Source organism: Sorex fumeus, unplaced genomic scaffold (assembly GCF_029834395.1).
Source record: "Sorex fumeus unplaced genomic scaffold, SorFum_2.1 ptg000098l, whole genome shotgun sequence".
Lineage (NCBI taxonomy): Eukaryota > Metazoa > Chordata > Mammalia > Eulipotyphla > Soricidae > Sorex > Sorex fumeus.
Genome location: NW_026606155.1, coordinates 67,877,536 through 67,890,499, shown reverse-complemented (window position 1 = coordinate 67,890,499; position 12,964 = coordinate 67,877,536). Strand labels below are relative to the sequence as shown.

Genomic DNA, 12,964 nt, shown 5'->3' with positions numbered 1-12,964 from the left:
AGGAACTTTTAGAGACAGCAAATAGAAAGCTTTAGGATAGTTTACAATTTATGACTGGGGTAAATTGGCAACATTAAAACATTTAATCTTGTTTCTAAGTATATTAAAAAATCTGTATTTATGATATTCCTATGAACTAGTGAACATGTTCCAGATAAAAGTGAAGGTATACTCTTGAGTTGCCCCCATGCAGCCTTCTTGTGGTGCGTGAGCTGGACTCTGTTCGATCCCACCCTCCTTTAGTGTTTATGGCTCTTCTCCTTCAAGATGCCTGAGGAACTGCACCATGGAGAGGAGGAGGTGGAGACTTTTGCCTTTCAGGCACAAATTGCCCAACTGATGTCTCTCGTTATCAATACCATTCATTCCAATAAGGAAATATTTCTTCAGCAATTAATCAGTAATGTTTCTGATGCATTGGACAAGATTCACTATGAGAGCCTGACAAAACCTTCCAAGCTGAACAGTGGTAAAGAATTGAAAATTGACATCGGGGCTGCAGCGATAGCACAGCTTGTAGGGTGTTGCCTTGCATGCAGCCAACCCGGGTTCGATTCCCAGCATCCCATATGGTCCCCCGAGCACCACCAGGAGTAATTCCTGAGTGTATGAGCTAGGAGTAATCCCTGTGCATTGCCAGATGTGACCCAAAAAGGAAAAAAAAAAGAAAATTGACATCATCCCAAATCCCCAGGAATTCACCCTGACTCTGGAGGACACAGGCATTGGCATTTCCAAAGCTGATCTTATAAACAATTTGGGAAGCATTGCCAAGTCTGGCACTAAAGCATTTATGGAAGCTCTTCAGGCTGGTGCAGACATCTCCATGATTGGGCAGTTTCGTGTTGGCTTTTATTCTGCTTACCTGGTAGCAGAGAATTTGGTTGTGATTACAAAGCACAATGATGATTGTTGGAGAACAGTTTTTCCCCAACAGTGCCTGGACACATTATGCACTGGGTTTGGGTAGACACGGGGTGAAGGATGACAGGCATGTGGAGAAACACCCTCCAGGAGCAGGTAATGGCTGTTCCCTTTATTGCCAAATACACACATATTTTATAGGGAGTCTCGACTTAAGAGGATGGTCTAGTCACAGAAAGTTTAGCATTATTGGCCTATCACCGCTCTAGCTCTGTATTGCCCCAGTCAAGTCCCAGTCAATGCTAAATGCTGTAGTTAGCATAACTTGCTAAGTGTATGTGACAGTTTCTGTGTCTAGGGCTCATGTAACTAGGAGGTCGAGTGAGGCTCAAGGCCGAACACCCAGTTCTGGCTGATACTCTGTTCTTGCCAACTTTGCCCAGATACTCCCTCTTGTGAGGCTTTGATTCTGGGCTGCTTTGCAAGGTCAGGTCTTATCTACATCAGTGTCTGTCACCATGCTCCACAGATGATGAGCAGTATGCCTGTCAGTCTTCTGCTGGGGTCTCCTTCACTGTCCGTGCTGATCATGGTGAACCTATTGGTTGGGTACCAAAGTGATCCTTCATTTTAAAGAAGATCAGACAGAGTACTTAGAGGAAACAAGAGTGAAAGAAGTCGGGAAGAAGCACTTACAGTTTATTGGTTATCCTATTAACCTCTATTGAGAGAGAGAGAGAGAGAGAGAGAGAGAGAGAAAGAGAGAGAGAAATCAGTGATGATGAGGTGGAAGAGGAGAAAGGTGAAAAAGAAGAGGAGGATAAAGATGATGAGGAGTAGCGCAAGATTGAAGATTTTGGCTCAGATAAGGAGGATGATAGTCGTAAGGATAAGAAAAAGAAAACCAAGAAAATTAAGAAGAAATACATTGATTATGAGGAATTAAATAAGACGAAGCCCATTAGGATCAGAAATCCTGATGATATCACCCAGGAGGAATTTGGAGAGTTTTCTAAAACTCTTACCAATGACTGGAAAGACCACTTGGCAGTCAAACATTTCTCTGTAGAAGGTCAGTTGGAATTCAGGGCAATGCTCTTCATCTCCCGCCAGGCTCCTTTTGACCTCTTTGAGAACAACAACAAGAAGAACAATGTCAAATTCTATGTCCACCATGTGTTCATAATGGATAGCTGTGATGAGCTGATTCCAGAATATCTGAACTTTATCTGTGGTGTGGTTGACTCTGAGGATCTGCCCCCGAATATTTCTCAAGAAATGCTCCAGCAGAGCAAAATCTTGAAGGTCATTCACAAAAACATTGCTAAGAAGTGTCTTGATATCTTCTCTGAACCGGCAGAAGACAAGGAGAACTACAAGAAATTCTATGAAGCATTCGCCAAAAACCTAAAGCTTGGAATCCATGAAGGCTACTAATTGGTGATGCCTTTCTGAGCTGCTGCGCTATAACACTTTCAGTTTGGGGATGAGATGACTTCTCTCTCAGAGTATGTCTCTTGAATGAAGGAGACTTAGAAATCCATTTATTATTTCACTGGTGAGAGCAAAGAACAGGTTGCCAACTCTTCTTTTGTGGAGCGAGTGCGAAAGTGGGGCTTTGAGGTAGTGTATCTGACCAAGTGCATTGATGAATACTGCATGCCACAGCTTAAGGAGTTTGATGGAAAGACCCTGGTCTCACTTACAAGGTAAAAACAGTTTCTCTTACTCTTCCATAGCTGATGCCTTCTTCCTTGAGTCCTCAAATGGTGAAAGTTTTCAGGAATGCTTCCTGAGTCTCATATACAAGATCAATAATCCTTGGTTGGAGAGATAAGAGCACTTAGATAAGTGCTCTATTACTCTGGCCCAAATCAAGAATGTTTTATATTAGTAGAGAGAGAGAAAGCACAGGGGAAATTGTCTGCCTTGGAGGCAGGGGGAGGGTCGAATGGAACTGCCTGAGGATGAAGAGGAGAAAAAGAAAATGGAGGAGAGCAAGGCCAAGTTTGAGAACCTGTGCAAACTTATGAAAGAAATCTTGCAAAGAAGGTTGAGAAGGTCACAGTATCTAATAGGCATATGTTTTCACTCTGCTACTAAGGCTGGACAACCAACCTGGAGAGTATCATGAAAGCCCAGGCTCTTGGGACAACTCTATAAAGGGCTACATGAAAGTAAAGAAGCACCTGGAGATCAACCCTGACCACCCCATGTGGAGACACTGATACAGAAGGCAGAGGCATACAAGAATGACAAGGTTTTCAAGGACCTTGTGGTCCTGTTGTTTGAAACTGCCCTGCTCTCTTCTGGCTTCTCACTTGAGGAACCCCAGGCCCACTCCAACTGTATCTACTGCATGATCAAGCTAGGCCTGGGCATTGCTGAAGATGAAGTGACAGCTGAGGAAACTAGTGCTCCTGTTTCTGATGAGATACTCTCTCTTGAGGGTGATGAGGATGCATCTTGCATGGAAGAAGTAGACTAAAATTTCCACCTGCAGATTTGCTCCTATATAGTGTCCTAAGTGGTCTTATCTACCTGGCTTTAGTGGTCTTTTATTTTTTCCATTCCTGTTTTTTTTTTTTTACCTTAAGGCAGCATGGGGTAGGGTCCCAAGCCGACCCTCTTCAAATTTGACTACAGGTTTGGATGTTGTGTATTGTGTTTGTTTATTTTGTAAAATATGCAATTAAAGTATGCAAAATAAAGATGATGTGTTTTCTACCAAAAAAAGGTAAAAAACAAGTTGAGTCACATATTTTAATATATATTTGCCTTTCCATTCTTATCTTACCTTAATAATTATTCACTAAGGTAAAAGATAAAGGCCCTCCTGTTGTTCATCGATTTGCTCGAGTGGGCCCAGTAACGTCTCCATTGGAGACTTTGTTGTTACTGTGTTTGGCATATCGAATACGTCACGGGGAGCTTGCCAGGCTCTGCCGTGCGGGCGAGATACTCTTGGTAGCTTGCCGGGCTCTCCGAGAGGGGCGGAGGAATCGAACTCGGGTCGGCCATGTTGGTTGGGTGCAAGGCAAACGCCCTACCGCTGTGCTATCGCTCCAGCCCAATTTAAATATTTTTTGAAGTTGACTATTTGCTTATTAATTTCAGTCTCATACACTAAAATTTTCAGTAGATGCCACAAAATTTCAAGCAACATTTTTTCCTATATTCCTACATTCTCTCAGAATTTATAAATAAAATTTTGGAATGCATTTTTAACACTTATCATTAACTTTATGGTTTTAAGTATTGGCCAGAGAAGCATTGCACACATTTGTTTATCCATACAAGAGCATAAATATCTTACTTTGTCAGGATTTATGGGGTTTGGTGTGTGTGTGCGTGTGTGTTTGTGTGTTTGTACTTTACAAATATTTGATAAGTATCAAGACTTCTTATAGGCTACCCAACTAGTTGCTGATTATGTGATTCTGATCAGTGAGTTGTGAAACATGTTTATGATATCATAACAAGAAAAATAATCACTTCTATTCCATGAGCATTAAAAACGTTACTTTGCCCTCTGAACTTTTCCATGGTTTTAATTCCATGGAAAATAAATTTCTTCTCACTGTGAGAAAGTCCTAGATTCCCTCAGTCTAATACAGTCTAATTAAGGGCTGCTAGTTTCTGAGCTGCTTACCCTAAGGACAAATGTTAATGATGAGTTTAAAATGGTGTCCTATTACTGGCTTATAGAGTGTGATCTACCTCAGCACTTCATTTTAAAAATGAGCAGTAATTGGTAAGACTTTAGCATTCCTATTTAAAAGGTGAGGGAGTGGATTCTGGAAACTTCTGGGACTTTGTCAGTGTTGCCCAGACAACTATGTCTACATTATTTTAGATTCTCAGAAGATTAAATGATTGAAAAATAGAACTAAGATCTATTTTAATATGGCTAACTTTTTTTTGTATTTGCATACAAACACATTTGTTTGGGGTTAACATACACACATACGCACACACACACACACACACACACATACACACATACACACACGGATCTGTTTGTCCAAACCAAAATTTAGAGAAAGAAAAGAGATCTTCCAGTTACATGTTCAGATATATCTTGATATTGGTAAAGGAGTTTATCAGTAGACTGAAAAAATTATTTCTGTGCTTTGGGAAAATGCAGCTAAATTTAGGATCTAGTTTTATGATTTGTAGCTAGCATCAAGAATGTTCTGCATTATTAGTTTTAATTGAAATATTATTCAATAAAATAACTTGAAAAAATTTATTTATGAGATTGCTATCACTCGAACATTGGAAATTAAATTTGTAGCTACTTCATTTGGCACCTCAAACCCTTCTCATACACCCTGAATCTTTGGGACCTTGTTCATAAGTGCAAGAATACAAGAGTGGGACCATAATTAAAATATCTAACCTTATGAAAATGCCCCAGTTATCATACTTTTCTTTGGCACATTTGAATGTACTTGCAATAAAAGTACTATAATTATATGTGTGAAAGCATCTAAATACAACACACTCATATATTCAAAGCACCAAAAGAAAGGGTTCTTAAAATATATCTATCAAAACTATTGTCATATGTTTTGAGTTTTAATTTAAAAAATGTAAGGTAAGCTATATTACTAACTTTGAAGAAGATAACAACTAAATAAAAATATTTTTTAAAAATATTATAAAAATAATGTAATTTTAATATAAAATATTGGAAGAAATATATATGATGATAGAGTAATTATAAGAGGTATTGTCAAAGAAACAAACTGAGATAATGCACAGATATTATTATAGTGAGAAATGAAATAGCACTCCAGAGAATACATGTAGTTCACACAGAGCAGCAATACTTTCGAGCTGAGAGACTGAAATAGAGAACCACACAGACCGTTCTGGCCCCATGCCAGGCTGTCTTCACTGGGATAACTCGGAGGGGCACCGGTTGAGTTTCCCTCCTCACCCCAGCAGAACTTCAGCAGCCAAAAACTTTCAGAACCTGACTCCACAGCCATGCTCAAGGCCACTCTCCACAGGTTCGAATGAACCTCACCTATGAGGTATCCTGCAGAAAAACTCAGGTATGTGGGCCCCGTGACTGAGATCTCCAAACTCTCTGGGAATGGGATTGAGCTTCCTACCCGCAGTTCCCTAGTTTTCAGTTAACTTGGCAGTTATACCCACAAACTGCCCCTAGAGCCATACAACCCCATCAGTGGCCAAGATCCAGAGACTATGAAATAAAGCTCCTGGAAGGGAACAACAGCACAGAATGTCCTGGAGCATGCGACTCACAGGATCTCTTATATTCTAGACCACTAATGTATCAAAAGTAGCACACATTTGTTTGGGTTTAACATACATACTTGTAATCTCTCATACAAGGCCTTAAATGGCTCCAGGATGAAATGCAACAATCTTCACACACTTTTCTCTTATTGTGGTGAGAAAGTGCATGGTGGTGGGATTGGTATTTGAATATTATCTGTAATGAACTATTGTGAACAACTTTATAAAAATAAAACAAAATAAAAACAACACTACCAATCTAATCTATATAGTGATAAATGTGCTTCAGTAAAAAACAGTTCTTGTATATAAAGTTCTGTAACTCATACCCATGTGTAGATTAGCCACAACGATGGAAGAGGTCAGGTAAGGATAATTTCAGTATCATAAGCTTCCAGGGATTCATGAAGATTTCTATAGGTGTTCTTCCTTTGGGTTCATTGCTACAAGTCATGGGTATATATGTCCCAATGAATATCTTAATAATTTTATGGTAGGAGACATTGTTTGGTAGGTTTCCTCTTTGGGTACAAAAAATGTTAGATTTTTTTTCAGTCACACCTGATGGTTCTTAGATTTACTCCTATCTTTGTGCTCAGGGGTCACCCTTGGAGGGGCTCTGAGGACTATATGGGATGGAGGAGATAGAATCTTTACTGGCACATGCAAGGGAAGCACCCTCTCTGTTGTACTATTGCATTGACTCAAATATTTGGAAATTTAAAATGCAGTTTTAAAGTTTTACTTTCATGTCATTTTCATTTATGTATGTGTCCACTGTTTCCTCAATTGAGGAAGGAAATGGAAGATAAAAAGTTAGTTTTCTCTTTCTTCTTTTTTGACTTAGGTGTTTGTTGATTTCATGCAACATTTACTAAGGTATTCAATGAATATAATTTATATCTTTAAATATTTCCACTGTTATCTAACAGAACTTTTTAAGGAGGTAAATTATTACGTTTTTATCTTGAATACTTTTGCACTAACATAGTAATTATGACAAAACATGCTATTTTTTTTGAAAGCTTGCTACTTTATTTATTTATTTATTTTTTTGCTTTTTGGGGTCACACCCGGTGATGCACAGGAGTTACTCCTGGTTCATGCACTCAGGAATTACTCCTGGTGGTGCTTGGGGGACCATATGGGATGCTGGGAATTGAACCCAGGTCAGCCTGGGTCAGCTGCGTGCAAGGCAAACGCCCTACCCGATCTGCTATCACTCCAGCCACCAAACATGCTATTTTTTTTAAAAAATTATTTATTGAATAATTGTGAGATACAGTTACAAAAATTTTGTGATCAAGTTTCAGTTATACAATGATCAAACACCCAATCCTCCACCAGTGTACATTTTTCACAACCAATGTCCCCAGTATCCCTCCCGCCACCCGACTCTACGCCACCCCATGCCTCTATGGCAGATACTTTCCTTCTTTCTCTCTAATTTTGGGCATTATGGTTTGCAATACAGATACTGAAAGGCCATAACGTTTAGTCCTTTGTCTGCTTTCAGCCCACATCTCCCATCCCAAGCGATTCCTCCACAATGGCAAAGCATTTATAACAAGACCAACCACTATGTCCAAAATTAAATTCAAGCCCAAGAGAGGCAAATGTGTCTTAATACTTATTGATCATGTGAAATTATTTTATATTATTTTCAGTTTGGTCCCAGATAATACTTTTCTTCTTCTTTAATATCTGTTTCAATAGTTGGCATGAGATAAGAGTTTGAATATTTGATAGTTATGAGAATTATCTCAAGATAATCCCTTATTTTACATCTTTGTTTTAGGGTTTGTTTATTCCTCTGTGCATGTATTTTACCTCTCAAAAAAACAGAATTTCAGAATAGGATTATTGCTCACTTTTACTATTCTCCTGAGTGTGAGTTACACTATAATAAAAGTGATAATCCATTAAATGTTTCTAACTTTTGAAAAAACAAAAATCTACGGTAAGCCTTCATCTCCTTATGCTGTTCCCTCCTCATCTCCTTAAAAAAGGCATTAAAAGAACTGTAAAGAATAGTTTTTGAAAGAGGAGGAAAACATGGATAATTTCTCTCCAGTTCTGTCTTTTAATATACCACATACAAAAATAAATCTTATATCATAATGAGTGATAATATTTTATAAAATGGTAACTTTTTAGTGAAAAAATTCTTTTACCTATATATATATACTTTATATGTTTTTATGTAACAACATTCTTTGCATAAAACAATAAAATATTTTTTGAAACTCATTGCCACATGAAGAAATAGAGGTACCACTGATGAAGAACTCATTCAAAAGTGGAACATGATAGTGATAAAGAGGAAATCAAAAATTTTGAATTCCTTGCTTGCTTATCTAGGCGGTAACAATATGCTGCCTAAATATACATTCACTTCACAATTTTGAAAAAGAAGCAATGTCTTCTGTGAGCTCGCTAATTTAAGTAACTAATAAAGGTCTAAAGAAATTGACCTGCAGGAGTGGCATGAAATATAATATCAAATTTATTCTTTTGTTTATATATTTCAAAACACAGATTTAGGATTTATAAATTAGAATAACTGTGCATACAAAGCAATTACTTTATTTCATTTCAGTGAAGACAAAAATGTTTTGATATTTTTATGTGTATTTTCTTTCTTTCAGCTTTAAAATGTTGTAACAATGAAATATTTAAATTTATTGAGAATGTGAAGTGTATATATTTGACTATCAGAACTATGCAGATAAAAATGACCAGAAATTAAATGATTTTCTTCTTAAATGTTTTTCTTCTGTGAAAAATGAATGAACATACTTAGAATCACTTAAGTTAAAATTTTATGTATGGAAGGAAACAGAGCTCTAAGCAAATATATCATTTTATAAAAATCAAGGGCCAGAAAATTGTGGGTTATCTAAAACTGTGCTATATCTGTCTATAGAATTAATTTGTAATAAAGATTAATTAGGAACAGCATCTGCATTTTAAAGGTAAGGAAACCTGCTCTTCTTAGAAATCTTTTGGTATAAACAGTGGCATAAAGGAGCTGGGGATATAGTTTAGAAGTTAAGACACTTGCCTTGCATGTGACTGTGGCAGAGAGAATGGTTTGAATCCTAGCACTGTCAGGTGTGTACCAGAGCTCAGAGGCAGGTGTGGCCCTGAGCACCACTGGGTATGCCCCTACAAAAGAAGTAGAAAGATTATTTTCTACCGAATTGTAAACATCCCACATGATCACCATAATGTAATACTGTACAGCTGTAAGAAAGAAAAGATGAAATCACACAATCTGCCACTAAGTGGATGGAACAAGAAGATTATCATGTTGAGTGATATCAGAAGGAGAGGGACAGATACAAAATGATTTCTATCATATGTGAGATATAAAGATGCATAGTAAGAGAACAGTAAAATTCTGACTAGAGGCAACAGAATTTGGAATTTGATCCACAGAACTGAGCTTATATGATGGGAATAAGGTTAAGAACTTACTCTTGGCTCTGCTCTTAGGATCATTCCTGGAACCGCTGAGGGACGATATGTGATGTGGGGGATCAAAACCAGCTCAGCTTCATGCAAGGCAAATGTTCTACCTGTTGGGCTAGATTCTCACTCCTGTAGAAACAATTTTATGAAATTATGCTAGGGAATATGGATAGAGAAATGTAAGAGAGTCAAGAACAAAATCTCAGAGACTATTAAAAATGTGGTCTAGAAGGTGGATCCAATAAAAGAGACAGTGTTGTGTTCATATACCAAAGTTTCTTTATCCGTTTTCTGTTTTTGGACCCTCAAGGTTTTTCTTTTCTCTTCTTTTCTTTTCTTTCCTTTTCTCTTCCTTTCTTTTCTTTTTGATGTTGGAAATAGTGAATAAAGGAGCAAAAATGACGTTTTGAAATAGTATTTTGGGTCCTCTGGTGGTGGGTATGGTGCTGGAACAATATGTGCATGAAACTCTATCATTAACTATATTATTAACTGCAATGCTTCAAATAATGCATACATTTTTAAATTAAAAAAAGGATTTTCAATGATGTTTTTAGGTAGAATATATAGGAGGATAAAGTTTCAGAATGTTAAATGATAAATATAAACACTTGTGCTAAAAAGCCAAGCATTAATTTCATTTTTTAAAATTTTTATTAGTGAGACATCATGAGGTACAGTTGTAGACTTACAAATTTTTGTGCTTGGGTTTCAATTATACAATGATCAAATACCCATCCCTCCACCAGTGCCCATTTTCCACCACCACTGATCCCAGTATCACTCCCACCTCCCCATTCCCCCATCTCACCCTGCCTCTGTGGCAGGGCATTCCCTTTTGTTCTTTCTCTCTTTTTGGGTGTTGTGGTTTGCAAAAGAGGCAATGGGTGACAATCATGGTCGGTCTATAGTCTACTTTCAGCATGCTTCTCCCATCCTGGGAGGATCCTCCCAACACCTTTATTTGGTGTTCCCTTCTCTATCTGAGCTCCCGTTTCCCCTAGCATGTGTGACTGGCCTCCAAGCCAAAGAGTAAAATTCCTGGTACTAATCTCGGCCATTCTTATGTGTTAGTCTCCTATTTTGTTACTTTATGTTCCCCAGATGAATGCAATCTTTCTATGTCTATCCCTTTCTTTCTGAGTCATTTCGCTTAACATGATACTTTCCATGTAGTACCACTTGTATGTAAATTTCATGACTTCGTCTTTTCTAACAGCTACATAGTACTCCATTGTGTAAATGTACCAAAGTTTCCTTAACTAGTTATCTGTTCTCGGGCACTTAGGTTTTTTCCAGATTCTGGCTATTGTAAAGAGTGCTGCAATGAAAAAACAATTGCAGATGTCACTTCGACTATACTTTTTTGCCTCTCTGGGATATATTCCCAGGAGTGGTATTGCTGGGTCAAATGGGGGTCAGTTTCTAGTTTTTTGAGAATCATCCATACTGTTTTCCAAAAGGGCTGAACCAGTTGGCATTTCCACCAATAGTGAAGGAGTGTCCCTTTCTCGCCACATCCATGCCAGCACTGGTTGCTTTTGTTCTTGTGGATATGGGCCAGTCTCTGTGGTGTGAAATTATGTCTCATTGTGATTTTGATCTGCAACTCCCTGATGATTAATGATGTGGAGCATTTTCTCATGTTCCTTTTAGCCATTAGGATTTCTTCTTTGTGAAAGTTTCTATTCATTTTATCTCCACATTTTTGATGGGGTTGGATGTTTTCCTTTTGTGGAGTTTAACCAGTACTTTGTATATCCTTGATATCAACCCCTTGTCGGATGTGTATTTGGCGAATATCCTTTCCCATTCTGTAGACTGTCTTTGTATTTTGGTCTCTGTTTCTTTTTTTATTTATTTATTTTTTTTATTATAACATTATTTGTTTTTGTTTTTTTTTAAATTTATTTATTTATTTATTTTTTAATAGTGAGGCACCATGAGGTACAGTTGTAGACTTACACATTTTTGTGCTTGGGTTTCGATTATAAAATGATCAAACACCCATCCCTCCACCAGTGCGCATTTCCCACCACCTCGGATCCCAGCATCCCCTCCCCACCCCAGCCCCTATACCACCCTGCCTCTGTGGCAGGGCATTTCCCTCTCTCTCCTTTTGAGTGCCATGTTCAGCAAAAGAGGCACTGAGTGGCAATCATGCTTGGTCGACAGTCTACCCTCAGCATGCTCTCCCATCATGGGAGGATCCTCCCAACACCCTTTATTTGGTGTTCCCTTCTCTTTCTGAGCTTCCCCTTCCACTAACATGTGTGGTTGTCCTCTGGGTCATTGACTAAAATTCCTGGTACTAATCTCTGCCATACTTGGGTGTTAGTTTCCTATTTTGTTACTTTATGTTCCCCAGATGAATGCAATCTTTCTATGTCTATCCCTTTCTTTCTGAGTCATTTTGCTTAATATGATACTTTCCATGTAGTACCACTTGTATGTAAACTTCATGACTTCGTCTTCCCTAACAGTTACATAGTACTCCATTGTGTAAATGTGCCAGAGTTTCTTCAACCAGTCATCTGTTCTCGGGCACTCAGGTTTTTTCCAGATTCTGGCTATTGTAAAGAGTGCTGCAATAAACAGACAATTGCAGATGTCACTTCGACTATACTTTTTTGCCTCTCTGGGATATATTCCCAGGAGTGGTATTGCTGGGTCAAATGGGAGCTCAATTTCTAGTTTTTTGAGAATCATCCATACTGCTTTCCAGAAGGGCTGAACCAGTCGGCATTCCCACCAACAGTGAAGGAGTGTCCCTTTCTCACCACATCCGCGCCAGCACCGGTTGCTTTTGTTCTTGTGGATATGGGCCAGTCTCTGTGTTGTGAGGTGATACCTCATTGTGGTTTTGATCTGCATCTCCCTGATGATTAATGATGTGGAACATTTTCTCATGTGTCTTTTAGCCATTCGGATTTCTTCTTTGTCAAAGTTTCTATTCATTTCATCTCCCCATTTTTCGATGGGGTTGAATGTTTTCTTTTTGTGGAGTTGAACCAGTATTTTGTATATCCTTGAAATTAACCCCTTATCAGATGTGTAGTTGGCGAATATCCTTTCCCATTCAGTTGACTGTCTTTGTATTTTGGTCACTGTTTCTTTTGAGGTGCAGAAGCTTCTTAGTTTAAGATAGTCCCATTTATCTATCTCTGTTTTCACTTGCTTGGCCAGCGGTGTGACATCTTTGAAGACACTATTAGCTTCTATATCATGAAGGGTTTTACCAACATTTTCCTCAATGTATCTTATAGATTCCGGTCTGATGTTGAGGTCTTTAATCCACTTAGATCTTACTTTTGTACATGGTGTTAGGCAGAGATCTGAGCCCATTTTTTTGCAT

The 12,964-nt window shown here is 38.2% G+C and overlaps 1 pseudogene; it reads left to right on the top strand.

Annotated features, from left to right (window-relative positions):
• The first annotated feature begins 267 nt into the window (after window positions 1-267).
• LOC130041636 (heat shock cognate protein HSP 90-beta-like) lies at window positions 268-2,577 on the top strand (annotated as a pseudogene).
• Window positions 2,578-12,964: the final 10,387 nt, after the last annotated feature.